Here is a 22793-nt window from a genome sequence, read left to right as displayed (position 1 = left end):
ACCACAAACATGTCAGCAGAGACTTTGAGAGACAGGGAGGCGGCGGCAGATGTGCTTTACTCTAACCTCCCTAATGTAATCAACAAACAGGGAGTTAACAAAGCCGCGCCCAATATAGCTGAAAATACGGACGAAGATAAAATTAGAGCTGCCATGAAACGCCTTGAAAAATGCATGCGGCAAGAACTCACCAAATGGTGGGAACACAAATCCCTCACCAAGTACCTGGCGGAGGGGCGGGTGCCCCGCGGTCTTCGCATTCTCTTAGCACCGAGCTACGAAAATCCCAATCCGGATATGCTAAGGGAATGGGGGCAAACCAATCTTGAGTCCTCCAGCAAACTGATACAGGTACTTGTGAAATACGCTGTAATTGACAGAGAAGCCATAATGAAGGAAATAGAGGGCATAAATGAACTGCTTTGCACGTTTGAACCCAACGACTTAATTGGGAAGCTACGGAAAGAAATTGACGATCGTTTAAAACAACAAGAGGAGAAGATCAAAAATCGCAAAATATACAAATTCGCCCGTGACAAGGAGGACTACGCCCAAGGGCGAATTTTCACATTTGCCAAAAAGTATGAGAATGCAAAGAGGACGAGATTGGCACAACAGGCATCAAAGAAACCTGCTTCCTCTACTGAGACCCCAGTAGCTGCCTCCACCTCAGCAGGCATTGGCGTGGTATCTGAAAATAGCGACAATGAATCCCTCACAAGCAGTTCGTCCTGGGAGAGCAGAGGCGAAAAATCAATGGATATACAATCAGCGATTTTGAATCTTGGGGAAGAGGTTGATTTTTTACGCTCAGATCGGCTGCAAACACTGAGACCCAGAAATCGGAGACAGCAGCCACAAAGCAAGGAAAACGAGCAAGGGCAAACAAACGCCGAAGAGAACGCCGTAAAAAGCAAAAAATCACCAAAAAAGCCAAAGAGGCAATATTGGCGAAAAAGGAAGTAATGGACAACGTAATTATCAATTTATCCACCATTGTACTTACTGAAGCAGAAAAACAGCTTCTAAGTTTGGGACTTACTTATTGTCCTGTTTCCGACTTCAGCTACACCAAAACACGTGTAGACATCTTTCTTTATATTCGCAAGTTAAAGCTCATGAAATTTTTTAACATCAAGGAGGGCAATAAAAACAATCTTTCAAAGCAACCTGAAAATGCATTAACTTCGAGCTCGCTCAATGTCCCGGCTGGAGACACCAGAGCTTTTTTGACTATACATCAATTGGCAATGAATGATATGCCGGTTGCTGAGGATGTATCAACACAGGATGAACTTTGTACGGCACAAATACCACAGGTAGGAATGAATTTAAGTCCATTCAAACCAAAATCTAGTTTCATCCCAATCATGCCCCGTGACTCAATAGACACATTCCACGATATGGTTATTGAAGATTTGAAACAACTTTACCATAAAGTGAAACATAGAAAGAGATACAGAAGTAAAAGAGAACAGGCTTACACAACTCTGGTTAACAAGTTAAGCAAGGACCAAAGCATCATAGTCACCATGGCAGATAAAGGCGGCAACGTCGTGATTTGGCCACAGAAAGACTATCTTGATGAAGCAATGTTGCAATTAAACAATGGGACCTGCTACATGAGAACTACCATGAGATCGTATAACGAATCAAAAGAGGCCCTTAAAAAACTATTGTTTAAATGGAAAAGGGAAAATATGTTGTCCAAGCAGGAATTTGATTTTTTGAATGTTGAAAATCCAGTGCTGCCCAAATTATATCTTTTACCCAAGGTGCATAAGATGGTGAGTCCCACCCCTGGTAGGCCCATCATCTCTGCTATTTCCAGTGTGGCTGAGCATATTGGGGAATATATTGATTACTTCTTGCAAAGTTTGGTGCAAGCATTGCCATCTTACATTAAGGACACTGGCCACTTTCTTAATAAGATCAAAAATATTCCGTGGAGTGATGATTTACTATTAATCACCCTAGATATAGAATCACTCTATACCAGCATTAATCATCAAACTGGGCTTGGAGCACTTGAACATTTCTTAGGAACTAGACCCATCAGTTGCTACAAACATAATAAGATGCTGATAGAATTGACAAATTGGTGTTTGCATCATAATTACTTTATGTTTGGTAAGGAAATATATCTGCAACAGAGAGTGGTGGCGATGGGTGCCTGCTTCTCCCCCAGCTACGCGTGTTTACACGTGGGCTGGTGGGAGGAGCGGGTACTCAACATCACCTACAGTGATATTATGGCTAATAATGTGTTGCATTGGATGTGATTCATTGATGATGTCTTTTTGGTGTGGAGGGGGGATTAGACAAGTGCAGAAAACTTTATTAAATCACTTAATGTCAATAACGAAAATTTACATTTTACATCACACATCAATCAAGCAGAGGCAGACTTTCTTGATGTTAAGATATTTGTAAAAAATGGCAAATTATGCACTAATTTACATCGTAAGAGCACTGCCTGCAACAGTACACTCCATGCCAGCAGCTCTCACCCCCGTCACACCATTGACAACATCCCCTTTGGTGAGCTATTGAGGCTCAAACGAATCTGCAGTACTGATGAAGATTATGAACTTTGTGCTGCAGAAGCCCTCAATAGATTTCGAGGGAGGGGATATAAAGAATCTGTCTTGAAGCAATCTATTGAGAGAGCAAAGAGTAGACCCAGAGACTCTCTTTTATCAAACCTCAACACACCCATTTCAGAAACCATGTTGGAGAAAACATCAGATTCAGACATCAGCGCACCTAGACTGATATTGACATTCAATAGACAGGAACGTAAAATTCGGTCTATTATTAATCAAAGGTGGCCGGCTTTAAAAACTGACCTGGTACTGGCACCTAGAATAGCGGCAGGACCCAACATTACATATAGGAAAGGCTTAAGTTTGAGAACCCAGCTGAGCAGAGATTTCCCTGAAGTCATTAAAAAAGACAATTGGATGGTTAGGCCTGGCGTCATCCGCTGTTCTAGCTGCAGAGCCTGTAAATTTGGGGTGAACACCACCAAGTACTCCACACCCTTTAGACCTGATCCAGTGGAAATTAAGGGTAAACATAGCTGCAAAACTGAGTTTGCAGTCTATGTTCTGACATGCACCTGTGGCTTAAGATATGTTGGTAGCAAACGCCAACAGGTGCATGTCAGAATACTGCAACACCTGCGAGCTATCGTTAACAACGATAGCTCATACCCTGTGGCTCGACATTTTAAAGCTATTCACCACAACAACCTTGAATGCCTGACATATTATGTTATAGCCTCCATACCCAAACCTATCAGAGGAGGGGACAGGGATCTAATGCTGAGGAGATTGGAATCTCAGTTTATCCTCGAACTGGACAGTCCTTTTCCGAATGGTCTTAATACAACTGAAGACCTCCATGTATTCCTGTAAAGATTATTTGTTGACCATGAATTATTTAGTTTAAAGCTTTCCTGCCATTACCCGCCCCCCTTCCCTCTCTTGAAGTCTTTTAATGAAAGATATGTTTAATTTCATCTCTTTATTCTTTGGCACATATGTTTGGAATTGGGTAAAAGTACTTCTTTCACTCACCATTCATACTGGAAGAACACCATTTTGGATTTCTTCCCCCTTTTTTCCTTTGGGCACACTCATAATTTTGTTTTTTTTATAGCACTTTAACATTGACACAGACAAAGGGGGCATGATGATAAGCAGTGACAACGCTTTTTCGTATTATGTGATTTATTTTCAGTGACCATATAAGCATTCATTAACAGAATATAAAATCATGATGGATTTATAGAGCATTTATGCTGATATTAGATAAGTCCCTTATCTAGCAAACTAGAGACAATCCAAAACTATGCATATACACCAGGTCTTAGCTCCGGTGGAGCATGCACAAATAATTCTTTGTGCACAGAGTGTTTTGTTTACACATTCTAGTCATTGACTATTTAAACAATATTGCACCTTTAGACCATGGCACTTTAATGCATTGCTTTTTACACTATTTCTGCAAATTTTGCACAAATTTGCTGGTTGCGATATTTGCACATTGTCTCTGTTGCGTGTTTGGTATAAAAATCAATAATATATTTTTATTGCTAAAACGTATTTATTTTTTTATTCATAAAATAAATTATAATATCATTGTGATTTTAACATGATTATGCATTTATGCTGTTATAATTTTCATGTAATGACTTTCCATGGCACTGAACTTGGAGAAAAAAGACTGCTTAGCCTAAGATATGTAGTGTGTCTTTAATGTTTACTACCACGTGGTTGTGAAAAAAATGCCCGGTAAAACTTTTTGTATTTAAGCTGTTGAGATTTTACTGACTAACGATCTGTGAACAAGGGCGGATGCCCGAAACGCGTAGGATCTGGTGGCTTGAGCGCAAATAAATTGTTTTTTTGGCCCATGACGAGCGTTGGAGTGGCGTGGTTTCTTTTCGATATTGCTGCGGCAGCTGCGGTAATTACAGGAGAGAGCTACACTTTGTGCATTTTACTTCAGAAGGTGGTTGCTTCCGAAGCCACTCCACTCCCCGAAAGATTGGCTGCAGCTGTTCAACCAAGCGTGCTACTTTCTTCTAAGGAAATAATCAAGCAGAAGCCCCCGACCTCGCTCTGGATTTCACTCCGTCAAGCTTTTGCGGTAACGGACCTGTACGGTTGTCGTTCAACGCATAATTGACCTCGGCGGTGAGTGACAGTGAGCGAGCAAGCGGTGGGGAGGAGTTCTTTGGCCTCGGCAGTAAGAAATCGGTAACTGACTGTGTTTGTACCTTAACTGCATCGATCTTATTGCGCAATATCAAGTCACCACAAACATGTCAGCAGAGACTTTGAGAGACAGGGAGGCGGCGGCAGATGTGCTTTACTCTAACCTCCCTAATGTAATCAACAAACAGGGAGTTAACAAAGCCGCGCCCAATATCGCTGAAAATACGGACGAAGATAAAATTAGAGCTGCCATGAAACGCCTTGAAAAATGCATGCGGCAAGAACTCACCAAATGGTGGGAACACAAATCCCTCACCAAGTACCTGGAGGAGGGGCGGGTGCCCCGCGGTCTTCGCATTCTCTTAGCACCGAGCTACGAAAATCCCAATCCAGATATGCTAAGGGAATGGGGGCAAACCAATCTTGAGTCCTCCAGCAAACTGATACAGGTACTTGTGAAATACGCTGTAATTGACAGAGAAGCCATAATGAAGGAAATAGAGGGCATAAATGAACTGCTTTGCACGTTTGAACCCAACGACTTAATTGGGAAGCTACGGAAAGAAATTGACGATCGTTTAAAACAACAAGAGGAGAAGATCAAAAATCGCAAAATATACAAATTCGCCCGTGACAAGGAGGACTACGCCCAAGGGCAAATTTTCACATTTGCCAAAAAGTATGAGAATGCAAAGAGGACGAGATTGGCACAACAGGCATCAAAGAAACCTGCTTCCTCTACTGAGACCCCAGTAGCTGCCTCCACCTCAGCAGGCATTGGCGTGGTATCTGAAAATAGCGACAATGAATCCCTCACAAGCAGTTCGTCCTGGGAGAGCAGAGGCGAAAAATCAATGGATATACAATCAGCGATTTTGAATCTTGGGGAAGAGGTTGATTTTTTACGCTCAGATCGGCTGCAAACACTGAGACCCAGAAATCGGAGACAGCAGCCACAAAGCAAGGAAAACGAGCAAGGGCAAACAAACGCCGAAGAGAACGCCGTAAAAAGCAAAAAATCACCAAAAAAGCCAAAGAGGCAATATTGGCGAAAAAGGAAGTAATGGGCAACGTAATTATCAATTTATCCACCATTGTACTTACTGAAGCAGAAAAACAGCTTCTAAGTTTGGGACTTACTTATTGTCCTGTTTCCGACTTCAGCTACACCAAAACACGTGTAGACATCTTTCTTTATATTCGCAAGTTAAAGCTCATGAAATTTTTTAACATCAAGGAGGGCAATAAAAACAATCTTTCAAAGCAACCTGAAAATGCATTAACTTCGAGCTCGCTCAATGTCCCGGCTGGAGACACCAGAGCTTTTTTGACTATACATCAATTGGCAATGAATGATATGCCGGTTGCTGAGGATGTATCAACACAGGATGAACTTTGTACGGCACAAATACCACAGGTAGGAATGAATTTAAGTCCATTCAAACCAAAATCTAGTTTCATCCCAATCATGCCCCGTGACTCAATAGACACATTCCACGATATGGTTATTGAAGATTTGAAACAACTTTACCATAAAGTGAAACATAGAAAGAGATACAGAAGTAAAAGAGAACAGGCTTACACAACTCTGGTTAACAAGTTAAGCAAGGACCAAAGCATCATAGTCACCATGGCAGATAAAGGCGGCAACGTCGTGATTTGGCCACAGAAAGACTATCTTGATGAAGCAATGTTGCAATTAAACAATGGGACCTGCTACATGAGAACTACCATGAGATCGTATAACGAATCAAAAGAGGCCCTTAAAAAACTATTGTTTAAATGGAAAAGGGAAAATATGTTGTCCAAGCAGGAATTTGATTTTTTGAATGTTGAAAATCCAGTGCTGCCCAAATTATATCTTTTACCCAAGGTGCATAAGATGGTGAGTCCCACCCCTGGTAGGCCCATCATCTCTGCTATTTCCAGTGTGGCTGAGCATATTGGGGAATATATTGATTACTTCTTGCAAAGTTTGGTGCAAGCATTGCCATCTTACATTAAGGACACTGGCCACTTTCTTAATAAGATCCAAAATGTTCCGTGGAGTGATGATTTACTATTAATCACCCTAGATATAGAATCACTCTATACCAGCATTAATCATCAAACTGGGCTTGGAGCACTTGAACATTTCTTAGGAACTAGACCCATCAGTTGCTACAAACATAATAAGATGCTGATAGAATTGACAAATTGCTGTTTGCGTCATAATTACTTTATGTTTGGTAAGGAAATATATCTGCAACAGAGAGAGGTGGCGATGGGTGCCTGCTTCTCCCCCAGCTACGCGTGTTTACACGTGGGCTGGTGGGAGGAGCGGGTACTCAACATCACCTACAGTGATATTATGGCTAATAATGTGTTGCATTGGATGCGATGCATTGATGATGTCTTTTTGGTGTGGAGGGGGGATCAGACAAGTGCAGAAAACTTTATTAAATCACTTAATGTCAATAACGAAAATTTACATTTTACATCACACATCAATCAAGCAGAGGCAGATTTTCTTGATGTTAAGATATTTGTAAAAAATGGCAAATTATGCACTAAATTACATCGTAAGAGCACTGCCGGCAACAGTACACTCCATGCCAGCAGCTCTCACCCCGTCACACCATTGACAACATCCCCTTTGGTGAGCTATTGAGGCTCAAACGAATCTGCAGTACTGATGAAGATTATGAACTTTGTGCTGCAGAAGCCCTCAATAGATTTCGAGGGAGGGGATATAAAGAATCTGTCTTGAAGCAATCTATTGAGAGAGCAAAGAGTAGACCCAGAGACTCTCTTTTATCAAACCTCAACACACCCATTTCAGAAACCATGTTGGAGAAAACATCAGATTCAGACATCAGCGCACCTAGACTGATATTGACATTCAATAGACAGGAACATAAAATTCGGTCTATTATTAATCAAAGGTGGCCGGCTTTAAAAACTGACCTGGTACTGGCACCTAGAATAGCGGCAGGACCCAACATTACATATAGGAAAGGCTTAAGTTTGAGAACCCAGCTGAGCAGAGATTTCCCTGAAGTCATTAAAAAAGATAATTGGATGGTTAAGCCTGGCTTCATCTGCTGTTCTAGCTGCAGAGCCTGTAAATTTGGGGTGAACACCACCAAGTACTCCACACCCTTTAGACCTGATCCAGTGGAAATTAAGGGTAAACATAGCTGCAAAACTGAGTTTGCAGTCTATGTTCTGACATGCACCTGTGGCTTAAGATATGTTGGTAGCACACGCCAACAGGTGCATGTCAGAATACTGCAACACCTGCGAGCTATCGTTAACAACGATAGCTCATACCCCGTGGCTCGACATTTTGTAGCTATTCACCACAACAACCTTGAATGCCTGACATATTATGTTATAGCCTCCATACCCAAACCTATCAGAGGAGGGGACAGGGATCTAATGCTGAGGAGATTGGAATCTCAGTTTATCCTCGAACTGGACAGTCGTTTTCCGAATGAACTGAAGACCTCCATGTATTCCTGTAAAGATTATTTGTTGACCATGAATTATTTAGTTTAAAGCTTTCCTGCCATTACCCGCCCCCCTTCCCTCTCTTGAAGTCTTTTAATGAAATATATGTTTAATTTCATCTCTTTATTTTTTGGCACATATGTTTGGAATTGGGTAAAAGTACTTCTTTCACTCACCATTCATACTGGAAGAACACCATTTTGGATTTCTTCCCCCTTTTTTCCTTTGGGCACACTCATAATTTTGGGTTTTTTATAGCACTTTAACATTGACACTGACAAAGGGGGCATGATGATAAGCAGTGACAACGCTTTTTCGTATTATGCGATTTATTTTCAGTGACCATATAAGCATTCATTAACAGAATATAAAATCATGATGGATTTATAGAGCATTTATGCTGATATTAGATAAGTCCCTTATCTAGCAAACTAGAGACAATCCAAAACTATGCATATACACCAGGTCTTAGCTCCGGTGGAGCATGCACAAATAATTCTTTGTGCACAGAGTGTTTTGTTTACACATTCTAGTCATTGACTATTTAAACAATATTGCACCTTTAGACCATGGCACTTTAATGCATTGCTTTTTACACTATTTCTGCAAATTTTGCACAACTTTGCTGGTTGCGATATTTGCACATTGTCTCTGTTGCGTGTTTGGTATAAAAATCAATAATATATTTTTATTGCTAAAACGTATTTATTTTCTTATTTATAAAATAAATTATAATATCATTGTGATTTTAACATGATTATGCATTTATGCTGTTATAATTTTCATGTAATGACTTTCCATGGCACTGAACTTGGAGAAAAAAGACTGCTTAGCCTAAGATATGTAGTGTGTCTTTAATGTTTACTACCACGTGGTTGTGAAAAAAATGCCCGGGAAAACTTTTTGTATTTAAGCTGTTGAGATTTTACTGACTAACGATCTGTGAACAAGGGCGGATGCCCAAAACGCGTAGGATCTGGTGGCTTGAGCGCAAATAAATTGTTTTTTTGGCCCATGACGAGCGTTGGAGTGGCGTGGTTTCTTTTCGATATTGCTGCAGCAGCTGCGGTAATTACAGGAGAGAGCTACACTTTGTGCATATATATATATATATATATATATATAATTCACTGAAAAAAACATAGGTTTCACACCAGTTATAGTTAGCTGGAAATTTTACTGATATAAAACCATTGAAATTCCCACGTTATAGTTAGTCGGACTCACTATAACTTGCGCGTGCAATGCACTGCTGATGACATCACATATTACATCACTCATGACATGGTCAGTGACATCACTCATGACACCATCCTTGTGACATAGTGACAGACCTCCTTTCACTATAATGTAACCCTTGAGACACATATTCAAAAATAGAAACTGAAATTTTTAAAAAAAATGGAGATACCTATATCAGTTACAACAAGCAATTCAGTAATTCCACTATCTATATACACATCCACTCATTCACCAACAGTTCTATATAGTCACTCATACATATACTCACTCATCATATGAAGTGATACACCTATACATCCTGTTACACACCGACATTCATCCAAAAGTTACTCACACACATATTCACACGTGCAAATAAACTATTGGACATCCATTTATTTGAATATAGAGTTATACACACACTTCCACCTTACTTCTATTTAAAATTACACATATTTATTCTCTTAAACAATCACTTATAGAAACACATACTTATTTAAACAGGAACTCTTACAATCTCTTACTCTCACATATACTCACTTATATACATCAATATTCATATATACTAGATTAAAACATATGTAGTTACTGATAAAGACACTAGTGAGACAGTCATTCACTCACTAACAAACACATATAGACACTCATCCACCCATACAGTCCTGTACATATGTTGTCTTCAAAACACATACAAACAAAGAGTCAGTCACTCATGCATCTATGTGCTAAGTAATACCCCCACCAAACCATATAGACACTCATACTGATACTAATAAAAATATCTAATAACCCATATACATACACATGAGTGGATGTGTATTAGATGGTGGTATTACTGAATTGGTTGTTGTAACTGGTATGGGTATATCCACTTTTTTGAAAATATTAGTTTCTATTTTTGAATATGTGTTTCATGGGTTACATTACACTGAAAGGAGGTCTGTCACTGTGTCACAAGGATGGTGTCATCAGTGATGTCATGAGTGATGTCACTGACCATGTCATGAGTGATGTAATATGTGATGTCATCAGCAGTGCATTGCACGCGCAAGTTATAGTGAGTCCGACTAACTATAACGTGGGAATTTCAATGGTTTTATATCAGTAAAATTTCCAGCTAACTATAACTGGTGTGAAACCTATGGTTTTTTCAGTGAATTTAATAGGTTTTTTAAATGCTAATTCCTAACTATAACTGGTGTGAAACCTATGGTTTTTTTCAGTGAATTTCATAGGTTTTTTAAATGCTAATTCCTTACTATAAGTTTCACTTTATAAATAAGACTGTTAGCACTCTAGTTGTTCTTTTTAACACTCTGGTACATTCTGTCATTGGGCTACAGTTGTGCTACATCTAGTTGAATTTTGGGCTACATTTACAATTTTTGATCTCTGGTGGCCATCTTTGGGCTTCATTGGGCTACTTTGGGCTACATTTGGGCTACATTTTGGCTCTAACATATATTAAGCCCAATGTAGCACAATACATATTTTTATAAAGTTAATTTTTTTACAAACCACTTCAGAATAGGGCTACCTGTCTCTACAATTATCCCATTTTTTTTTTTTTAATTTTTGGGGGGAGCGCTCCCAGAGCGCGCCCCGGAGTGCGCCCCGAAAAGCGTATTTCTGAAAAGCGCCCCCGGGCGCGCTCCGGGGAGCGTCTTGTGAGCGCCAATATCGCAAACGAAAACATGATCGTTACGTATCGCGTAGCCGCGACCGCGTGATACGCACGGCGTAAGCGCACCCGGAAGTACTCGAACGAATACGATCGCAAAACGTAAACTTCCGACGCGCTTACGCTGCGCGCCCCCGTGCGCGTAGCGTAAGCGCGTCGGGTCATGTGAGCAGAAAATAACACTTTTCATTGGTTCATAACAGTTTTAGTTTCATAATGATGAAGCCCCTGGTCTTGTGACCTGAAAATAACACTTCTCATTGGTTCAGGACAGTTTTGTTTTCCAAATGATGAAAGCCCCCACCTTTTTTCCTTATTCTGACTTTGTCCTTTGACTGAGGAAGATCTGTTTGGAACTCTCTGTACCTTTTTGTACTTTAAAATGGCTTCAGTAGCAGCAGCAGCAGGAGCATCTCAGCCACCACCACCACCACCACCACCAAGAGGACCAGCTCCAAATTATATTGGTGGTCAAGAACAGGAGGAGGAGGAAGAGGAAGAGGAGGAGGGGAGAAGAAGATGGCTGCCTGAAGAAAACACACCTTATAAACCCAAACCACACATTGTTTGGCAGTTTTTTTCAATTCCAGAGGGGCAAAAAAAGGTGAATGCGCCCAAAGTCACTTGCCTCATCTGCAATGATGAACTTTCACGGGGCAACCCAAATAAGAAATATTCTTTTGGTAACTATACCATGATTCGGCACATGACAAGAAAGCATCCAAACAACTACTCTCGCGCAGAGTTCCGGGAACTGGCCAGTAACCTCCCCCAGTCATCAAGGACCCCCTCCCAAAGAAAACAACCCTCTTCCTCGCAACCAGAAACATCTGAGGTGATGCCTTGCATTCAGCCGAGATTTGCTGATTTTAAAATTACTTGCACTGCTTGTGGCAAGCTTATCTCCTATGGGGAACAAAGTATTAAGCTCATCGTCCTTGCAGGTGATAATCACAAGTGCCCCAAAAAGAAATAATTTTTTGGGTTTTTTGTTTTTTTGCTCCAGTTGAGCCAGTTTCAATTCCCTTTTTTTGTTTCTCCCCCTAAAAAATACAAAAAAAATATAAAACTGTTTTGAAAAGCCAAAAAAAGTTTAAAAAGTTCCAAAAACACAAAAAAAATATAAAACAACAAAAAGAAGAAAAAAAAAAGTTCTTTTAAGAACTACCTCCAATTTCTAAATGAAAACTTCATTTTTTTAAAACTCTGTCATCTTTTTCCCTCATTTTACGCTCCCCGGTGCGCTACCTGGTGCGCGCACCGAGCGCTTCCCCCGCGCAAAACGAAAAAAAAAAAATATTTTAAATGCCCCGCGGGGCCCTTTTATAGCCCCCACATCAAACCTAGGGGGTCAAAGGGGTCTATCCCTGACGCCTTATGGTCAGTTCCCACTTTGTTTTAGCCACCTCTTATGTCTCGATTTTACCGAGACACAAGATGGCGACCGCTCTGGACTGTTTGGAATGTTTACAGACACCCGAGAGCCAATCAGCTTTCCATGCGCACCTCGCGTGTCGCGCCTGGAGCGCACTCCGGTGCGCGCACCTGTGCGCTGCTATAGATATATATATTTTTTTGGACCTAAATTACTCAAAATCCACTGGAGCACATATCTTGAGACATAGCAAAGGCACATCGGGCTACCAGTCCCTACAATTTTGCCAAGTTTGGTGTAAATCCATTCAGCCGTTCGGGCTAAAAGTGAAATCGACCGCCCTATGGAAATTAACATGGGGAAAACGCGTTTTGGGACCCCCCTTTTATCTCGGCCCCCGCTTATTGTATCCCCCCCAAACTTTCAGGGAAGGACCGGAGCTCGACGAGGCCATTTTCCTGAAATCTTCAGGCAGATTCGTCAACCGGTGCCAAAGTTATTCCAAATAGAATTTTGAGATTTAACATTGAAAAAAATCCTAACTATAACTACCTACTGGCGACCGCCAGTAGGTAATATATATATATATATATATATATATATATATGAATGAAAAGGCAGCCCACTCTCAAGACAAACAAACTAAATAAGTCAAGGCGTCCATAGTTTTATCTCAGTTATGTACAATGCCATCTCCACCTCCCAGTGACCCATTCTCTTGCCTTTCTATCGCATAAATATGTCTGTACCAAGTTATGGCGACCCTCGTGGGTGTGCAAGTAGATAACATGTCAAAGGGGCCCATATATCCCTGGGTCTGGAGGCAGTAGGTAGCAGTTCGGCATATGTTGTGAGACGCTCTTGGCAGATCACCAGATCGTCAATCCAGCTCTTAAATTTGGGTGCCCGTCCCCTACCCCAACGACATGCCACCCTCCTCTTAGCCATGAGCAGCGCTAGGGCGACATATTTGCGGTGTTCTGCCCGGAGGGGCTTGACATAGCCTAATAGAGCCATCAGTGGGGTAGGCTCCACATGCGTATTTATCATCCATGTCAGAGCTTTGAAGACCTGTTCCCAGAAGTCGTTCACCCCCGGGCACTCCCACGCCAAATGCAGAAAGTCTGCACCTTCAGCGTGACACCTATCACATCTGTCCGAATCTCTTAGTTTATATTTGTGCATCCTGGCTGGGGTGTAATACAGTCTATGCAGGAACTTATAATGTATTATGTGGAGCCTGCTGCTGGCCGAAACCAGTTCAGTCTGCAAGCAACAGAACTCCCAGTGATCATCCGTTAGGGCAAAACCCAGCTCCTCCTCCACCACGTGCGGGACATCGTAGCCGGCAATTCTCTCTGCATGTGCACTGTTCTATATATCAGGGAGACTAGGCGTTTAGCTGTGGTAGCCTTTAGTATCAGCTGTAATGGTGCCAGGGCTTGCGGTTCAGCTGGGAAATCCAGGGAAAGCGATCGCATCCCCTGTCTAAGTCAGATGAACAGAAAAACATCAAGTGGGGTTTGTTGTGTGCCCTGAAATATATGCTCAATAGTACGAAATTGGCCGTTATGATAAAAATCCACCCAGGTATGGATATGGGTACGCTTTTTAAAGTTATGAAAAATGGTCTACTGGAGAAGGGGCATGCTCGGGTGGTGAGTGAGAGGCAACAGTGGAGAGTATAGCATGGGGACGTTCAACATCCGCCCTATGCAGATTTTTTCTACAAGAAAATCGCTAACATCACAGCAACAGTCCATCAGAACTCTATAGCAGTAATTGCAGATTATGGTACCACTTATACCGAAGTGTTTACTTCATTTAAACCCCTGACAAAAGAATATGCTCTGTCTCTGCTCCTAAAATGTAAATCAGGCTCTCCGCTCGACCCAGTCCCGGCTAAGACTCGGAGTGATTTAGCCCCGCTACTGATTAATCCTTTGTTAGAAATATGTAATACCTCCCTGCAATCTGGCTTTTTCCCCTCTTTGTGGAAACATGCGATGTTGCTACCTATTCTAAAGAAAGCTGATGCTGACCCACTATGCTTCAATAATTACCGGCCTATCTCACTCCTCCCCAAGCCAGCAAAAGTTTTGGAGAAGGCGGTACAGTAGCAACTGTCCGAATACTTAGAATCTAACCAGTTGCTACATGATAACCAGTCAGGATTCAGGCCAGACTCCAGTACAGAGTCAGCCTTACTAGAAGTGTCTGAGTCAATTCGCGAGTGTGTGGATAGGGGAGAGGAGGCCATGTTGGTCCTCCTCGACCTATCCGCAGCATTCAACACTATCTCGCACGATATCCTACTGGTTCGCCTTTGAGAGGGGGGCATAGGAGGGATCCCGTTGGCCTGGGTGAAATCCTTCCTGTCGGGCAGAACTCAACAGGTTTTCCTCAGGCCATTTGTCTCCACGGAGAAACCATTAACATGGGGGGTTCCTCAGGGATCTGCACTCAGCCCTCCTTTATTTAATGTGTACCTGATGCCGTTGGCGAAAGTGGTCGAATCATGGGGCGTCAGAGTAGTCTTCTACGCTGATGATACTCAGCTTGTGTTCTCTTTTAAAGACCACTCTGATAGCTCCTTGGCTAGTTTTCGCCACTGCCTGGTGAACATCGCCTCCTGGATGTCCTCTAATAATTTAAAACTGAACACTGATAAGACGGAGGTCTTATTTTTTTAACCAGAAATCTCCAATTCCCGCTAATGTTTGGTGGCCGTCAGAACTCAACCCCCCCTCCCCCCCCGGCACCAGTTCAAGCTGCCCGCAATTTGGGTTTCCAATTTGATACTTTATCGATTTGAGTTTTACAGGATAAAGCTGTATCAACATCTTGCTTTGGAAAGCTTCGAATGCTTAAAAAAATCATCCCTTTCCTTCCATTTGACTCATGGAGGACGGTAGTTCATGCCCTTATAACGTCCCATTTGGACTATGCAAACAGTCTGTTTGTAGGAGCCCCGGCGTATCTCATTAACCGTCTTCAGACAGTGCAGAATTTAGCGGCCAGGCTGATTTGTAATATTCCTTATCGCCACTCCATTTCACCTTATTTGGCCAAACTGCACTGGCTACCAGTAAGATACCGTATACAGATCAAGGCCCTGGTCCTTGCCTTTAGAGCTCTTAATGGTCGAGGCTCTGCATATTTGAGGCACAGACTTAAAATTACTCAATCGACACGTGACCTCAGATCCAATCACCTCCGCCTAATGTATTCCCCACGTTTCCGTCTTGCACCCACTGGAGGTGGGCCACTTCCAAACTTTGGATCAACTACCGACGGAACTCAGATTTCTTACATCAGAGCCTTTGTTTCGGAGGAAACTTAAGACCTGGCTCTTCTCTTTGATCTAGCCTTCACTGAACTTCTCTGGTTGCCGCACGTCTACAGCGCCGGGACACACCCGTTGGGGGTAGCCGAGCACTTTACAAGCTTCTAAAATAAATAAATAAATATGCGTTGCCATACTGCTACTGTGCATGTGAGGGCGGTCGGCGTCCTGTCTCTAGTTCCAACAGGTTCATATATGATGCCATCTATTGGGATGGGGTGTGCGAGCCAGTGTTCCATCGCAACTTGCAGCATATACCGTGGCTGCTAAACGCAAAAACCATGCATAATGGGCTTGTGCTCTCATGTAGTATAATTCGAAATTTGGTATTCCAAACCCTCCCTGCGAGTAAGGTCGAATCAGTACATTCCATTGCAATCTCGGTTGTTTGCCTCCCCATACAAGGCACGTCAGCTCCGACTTTAGCGTCTTAAAGAAAAAGGCCCCTGGGTAGTACAGAATGTTTAAAAAGAGGTAAAGTAGTTGGGGAGCACCACCATTTTAATTAAGGATGCCCGGCCCGCCATGGAGAGGGGCAAAGCTATCCAGCGAGTGACACATTCCGCTATACGGGTCATGGCTGTCTCATAAATCAATCGCATGAGTTCATCTTTGTCTCTAGTAACTCGTATCCCCAGATATCTCAGTTCCTCTTCACACCACTCCAAAGGTAGTCCAGCGGGAAGCGAACTGTTGCAGCCATCAGAGGGAAAATACTTGACTTCCCCCAATTAATTTGGATCCCAGACAGTTTCCCAAACACTATAAATTCCCTGAGGATCGGGTTCAGATTTTGCTGTGGGTCCCGGATGTAAAGGGTGATGTCGTCTGCATAGAGAGATATGAGTATATGGGGCATATTGCACCTCAAGGCCTTATCAACCACCAACTGTGGTGTTGTCGCAGTTTCGTGCTAACGGCTCCACTGCAATAGCAAAGAGCAATGGGGAAAGCGGGCACCCCTGACGAGTACCCCTAGTAATTTGGAACGACTGCGATGTGTGCCCATTAATAAGTACCTTGGCGACCAGTAAGCAGTATAATAATTTGATCTACGAGAGGAATAGGGATGGAAAGCCCATTCGCAACATTACCCCAAAGATGTAGTCCCACTCAATGGAATCAAAAGCCTTGGTGGCGTCTAAAAAACCACAGCTAGTGGAAGGTCTGGTGAGACATTATTCAAGATGGCAAAAAGTGTTCTCAAATTATGGGAGGTGGCCCTCCCGGGCATGAAGCCCGACTGGTCAGGGAGGATCAAGTTCTCCATCAGCAGGCTCAGTCGAATTGCAAATATTTTCGCTAATATTTTGGCATCGCAATTAAGGAGGGAGAACGGCCTGTAGGAGTCGCAGTGCTAGGGTGATTTTCCCGGTTTTAACTGCGAAATTATAAGAGCCTCCCTCATAGAGGCAGGAAGGTTGCCCACCTCATCGTACACCTCATGGAGAATGGGGGCCATTAGTTCTATATATGTTTTATAGATTTCTATAGGAATTCCGTCAGTTCCCGTGGTCTTCCCTGATTGCATACTCATGATGGCCTCTTTGACCTCATCTAGTTCAAACGGAGCACATAAGAAAGTTCTCTGTACATAGCTCAACCAGCCCAGTGCCACATCCTCCAAAAAGCTATCTAGGTTCAAGTCATCCACCCTATTTGTAGTATAGAGCGAGCCTCCTGTATCAAAGCTATATGCAAGCGATGTCTGTCCAAATATGCCAGTATATGCCTTTTCTTCCTGGGATCTCCCAAGCACCTAACATTCCACGTGATAACATTCAGTACCTCGGAGTCTGCGTTAGCCATACTTTGGGAAATCTAGCACCATTCTGCATAGTGTCCATGTAATACAACCCAAATCACTTGTATTAACATAAAAGACTGTTATAGGGCGCTGTTGATGCTTACCAATTACCTCACCTGTCATCCTCCCATATGCTTGGAGGTCGACGCCCTGATGCAGAGGTGTCATACAAAAAACAAACCAGGCCTCTCCCTCTCCCCACCCACCCACTGAAGCAACCCCAACTGGCCAGAAATAGTCTCCCTCCCACCCTCTCTGAACCCCATATTAAGTAAGAACAGTCCCAGAGTCCCTGCAAGCAGTGTGCTGTGGTCAATCTCGGGGGAATACCCATTGGGGGCTATCTCTAGGCGGCAACACAGACATCCCGAGCCCCCCGAGCCCTCCGAGCCCTCCGCAGCTGTGTCACCCAGGCTCTTGGGGGGGGGGGGGAGCTGCAGGTTAATACTAGCTCAAATGGCCCGACATACAAACAACATGCGTGACTCCTGACTTAGAATCAACTACCAAGCAGCAGTTCACTTGAGGCCATATTTGGAATGTCTGGTTGCAGCGCGGGCTGTGTTATTGCGAATCTTCCGCTCCCGTTGATGAAGACTGTTGGGAAGCTATCAGACCTCCGTCAAATCGATTCATGCACTTCAGGTGTTTAAGGAACTCCTCCACTAGCTGCGGATTAGTGAAGAACCGCTGCTTCCCCTGATGTGTGACCCTAAGATCCACCAGGTACAACAGCACATAATCAATTTGCGCTTTCCGCAGTTTTTTCTTGACTTCAATAAACTTACGCCTCTCCTCCTGGACTATGGGTGTAAAGTCCAGGTAGATGGAGAATGTGTTACCATCATAGGAAAGGGTCTGCTTACTTCTTGCTGCTCAAAGGGCCACATCACGATCTCTGTAATTCAACAGTCTCGCTATAATAGGATGCAGAGTGTCCCCACGCAACGGATGCGGCCCAAGGGACCTATGGGCCCGCTCTACGATGAACTGGCTGGAGAAGGATTCCGCTCCGATTGCAGCTATCAGCATGTTTTCGACATACTCCTCCATTTTCCCAGTGTTGGTCGACTCAGGAATTCCCAGCACACAGATATTATTTCGTCGGCTGAGAGCTTCTAAGTCCTCGTTCTTGGCAGCAATTATTTTCAAAAGCTTATCCATGCAGGCAATCTGCGTAGGGCTCCTGGTGGTCGTGTCTTCGGTGTCGGTTATGCGCCGCTCAGTTTCCTTGATTCGATCCTCGTGTCCCTCCAACTTATGTGCTATGCCATCCATCCGCAATGACATTCTGTCCACTCTGCACATCTACGGTCTGTGTAGTAGCACCTCCCTGGGCCTCGTCCGTCCTATCAGGGTCCTGATCATCCTGTATGCTCCGAGTACCTCTTTTCGCCGCTTCAAAGTTCAGCTTTGTTTGCCTGGTATCTGGTTTCCCCATGCTGTCACCAGTGTGAGGCGCAAGTGTGTGTGTCTCTCTCCCGCGCGTTTGCCACTCCTCAGCGAGATAGTCGTTCCGGGCCCACGTCAAAGTTAAAGTATTGCAGTGCAGAGGCAACGTAGTCCAGAGGTACTCAGCCTTCCAGACACAGCACCTGCGGTCAATTGGACACAATCCAGCACACACTGTTCCAAGGGGCATCAGCCACCGTCTCGAAGGCAAAGCACACAGTGCCGTCAACAGTGCCCGCAGTCTCTTTGAGGCGCCACCTTCAATCGCGCCAGCAGCAGTATCCTCTCCGACCCTCAGCCTCAGTATGTGACATAGGCCAATCCCCGAGTCTGACTGTCGTCTTTTTGCGGGGGGGTCACAGCTTAGTAGCTGGCACCGGGGAACTCTGCCTCCCCAAATAGTATTAAAGCTAATATATGTCCCCCTCAGGTAACTGCAGCAAAGTCCAGGAATGGCTGTGCCCTCCCTATCCTCCACAAGATGGCGGCCGGTCATCCCCCACCACAAAATGGCGCCAATAAATCTGCCTCAGGTGTATTTATTTGGTCCACAGAGCGGGTCAGCGTTAATAAGTAATGGGGTCCGTCCCCCCCCCGAGTCCCAGCGGGAGTCCTCCAACATCAATCAGAGCAGGCGCTGTTCCCCAGGGCAGTGATCAGGCAGGTCGGCAGCGGTGCGAGCATTGGAAGCCCCCAGAAGGTACAGTCAGAGCAAGGCATTTCAGTAGGGGCCCAAGCACGACTGGGCACCCTGCATGTAATGCCGCAGGTGACCGGGGTCTATGCTATCACTCCGAGAGATCCCCAGCAGCCTCGCGTCTCTTTTTCGCGGTGGCAGGAGCGCACCTCCCCGCCACCACCAAGGATCCCATCACCGCCGCCGCTCCGGCAATCTTCCTGCCTCTCCCCTTCTAAGTGGTCGAGCAGCACGAGCAGCGCCAGCTGCACGGTTACCTCACATCGATTCCGGTCGCCTCTTAGTACTGCTCCGTCTCGCCCAACCAGTCAGTGTTCAGGGCAGAGTCTCTGCCTCTGCCGCTCGCGCCACGGCCCGGATGTCTCGTTTGCAGCAGCGGTCTTTCCCAGCCGCCTCCGCCGCCACACAGCACCACCCAGGATCAGCTGCGCTTCCGGTCGATTCTTCTCCGCCTCAGAATTGGAATAGTTGCAGCCCAAACTCCACGATTTTCTCAGCAAGACAGCAGGACGCTTAGTCCCTGCAGATGGTAGTTTTGTAAGCGATTAGCAGGCCATTTAGTAGGATAATTGGAGGATTATTACACCGGGCTGCAGGAGCCTCACTCTTGTGCGGCCATCTTGCGTGTGCGCCCCCTAGCGCCTCCCTTAGTAATGTATGTACCATGTGTCATATCATGTATATGTAGTGAAGAGTCAGCAAACTGTCTAACAACAATGACAAGACGTGTCCCATGAAACTGTAAAGTATGCCCAGTTTATGTGTTGAGAACATTTTTTATTTTTAATAAAATGTCCCTACACAAAACCATTGTCTTTCATTTCATGGGATGCAGGGGCTGATAACATTTCGGGGGACGGATTAAGGAAGCTTTATTACAATTCAAGCGTGGTCGGAAGCTTTAAAAGTGCTGAAGCTCTGTTTAGAAGGGTTCTAGTTGAAAAGGAGCTGGTAACCAGACTGCAGGTTAAGACCTGGTTATCTGGTATCTGTGTATTCACTACACAAGCCAGCCAGGAGGCATTTTAAGAGGAGACCAACCATTGTTAATGCGCAGCTAGATAATTAATGGCAGGCAGACATAATCAGTCTTCAAGTTCTAGACAAGCATAATAATAGAGCTCGATATAAACGGTAATAGATCTATTGCCCAAGTACGCCTTTGCAGAAGCGCAAAGCGATCAAAGTGGTACTAGCATCACCACAGCATTTAAAGCCATCTTCAGGAAAGGCCAAAACCCTCAAAAACTGCAAACAGACACCAGCTAAAAAATGTTAAACAATTTGTTTCAGAAATTATTAAAACAGCACACTGTTCATCATTTTGTAATACACACAAAGGTAAAAGCAGCTGTTTTAGAGCTCTTTTACAGAACTTTAAAATCTAAGATGTGAAGATATTTCACTGCTTAAAATACCTACTGATATGTGGATGTTCCACATGCTTTTATAGATGATTATAAAACCAGTTTTCACCATCAAAACCGATAAATCCTTAGCAGTGTACGGGAGCCGTTTTAGGGCCAAGGTACAGAAGCCTCTTTTAAAAGAAGGTGATCATGCTAGGGAATCAAAGTTGAAAGGCGTCCTTACGATGGGCTAGCGGCAGACTTTTAGCAACAAAATATTTATAATGGAGAGTGTGAAGCTTAAAGAAGGTATAAATATTTACAGGTTAAAGGACTAGAATAGTGAAAACTTGTCGGGCCTTTTGTAACAAAGAGTTAAAAAAGTTACAGGACGATCGACACTGGGTGTACAGGGTTGAAAAGATTCTGAAAAGGAAAGGTAGCAGGACTAGCAGATAGGCCTTTGTCAGATGGAATGGGTGGCCCACGAAATTTAACAGTTGGGTGCAAACCAGCTCCCTGCAAGTACAGGGGGCTCCCAGCAGGCGACACTATGGAGACAACGTAATTTTTACATTTTATATTACTGCGACAGGGCACCCTCAGTGGACGACTACGGGTGTCCCGGGGTGCACTGCCAAGGCCTGTCTATTGGCTACGCTGACGACAAGAGAGAGGCGGAGTCCAGATACCTTTTTCAACCCCGGAAGAGGCCCCAGGAACGTCGTTGAAGAGGAAGGAGACGGAGCGAGCAACAGCGGAGAAAGAGACAGTCACCAGCGAGAACCAGCGGAGGCAACGACGGAGGGCAGGGGCAAGATGAACAACAAGGAATGCGAAACTGAGAACACAGCTCGGTCGGAGATCGGTATTGTGGTCTGTGTTCAAAGGCGGAGGCGCCCCCTTGAGGAAGGTGCTAATGAGGTGGCAGCCGTGACCCTGTCAATGGGTCACGGCTACAGGCAAGTGAGTCATGCAACCGGGCGTGTGTTGAGAGGGTGTTTAGTCACTCACGCTTCATATACGGGCCTGTAAAGTAAGGCAGCAGAGCAGCGAAGGAAGGGAGAGTGATCCCTCTCAGGTTTAATTGATTTGATTTAATTATATCTCACTAGGACATATAGGGTGATGGTTGGTGATGGTTGGGACAGTTGCCCTAGGTAAGGAGAGGAGTAAAAGGGATCCAGAGTCCCCTTGTGCCTATTACAGGGGTCACCTAAGGCCTAAGGTCCCCTCCATAACCCTCCCAGCTATTCCTCCCAGTCTATCCTATCTACCCCTCCAGAACAGTGAGAAGAATGAGGTGCCGGGTTTTTAGAGACCCGGTGGTGCCAGGGGACCACACCCGAAGACCTCTGAGTTCTCCCTGTTCTGGACTTACAGAAACACAGAGTCTTCTAGTCGAAGTCAGTGATCGAGTTTTATTGGCTGCAACCAAGTAACATGCGTCCTAGAAGTACGACAACACGGGCCGTAAGTTCTCACGAGACTGTTCGTTTTTACAGAACCAGCCTTCTCCTTATATACATAAATAACAGCTGTAGGCAAGAATTCTTGAGTTTATGATATGGCTATACACATATTTCTACAATAATACAAAGAGCGAAGTCATGCTGGTCAGCACATATTTCAGATGTCCAGTTGGTGAT

Source organism: Lissotriton vulgaris, chromosome 6 (genome assembly GCF_964263255.1).
Source record: "Lissotriton vulgaris chromosome 6, aLisVul1.2, whole genome shotgun sequence".
NCBI classification, from domain to species: domain Eukaryota; kingdom Metazoa; phylum Chordata; class Amphibia; order Caudata; family Salamandridae; genus Lissotriton; species Lissotriton vulgaris.
The sequence above is the reverse complement of the archived record's forward strand: the minus strand, read 5'-3'. Positions refer to the sequence as shown.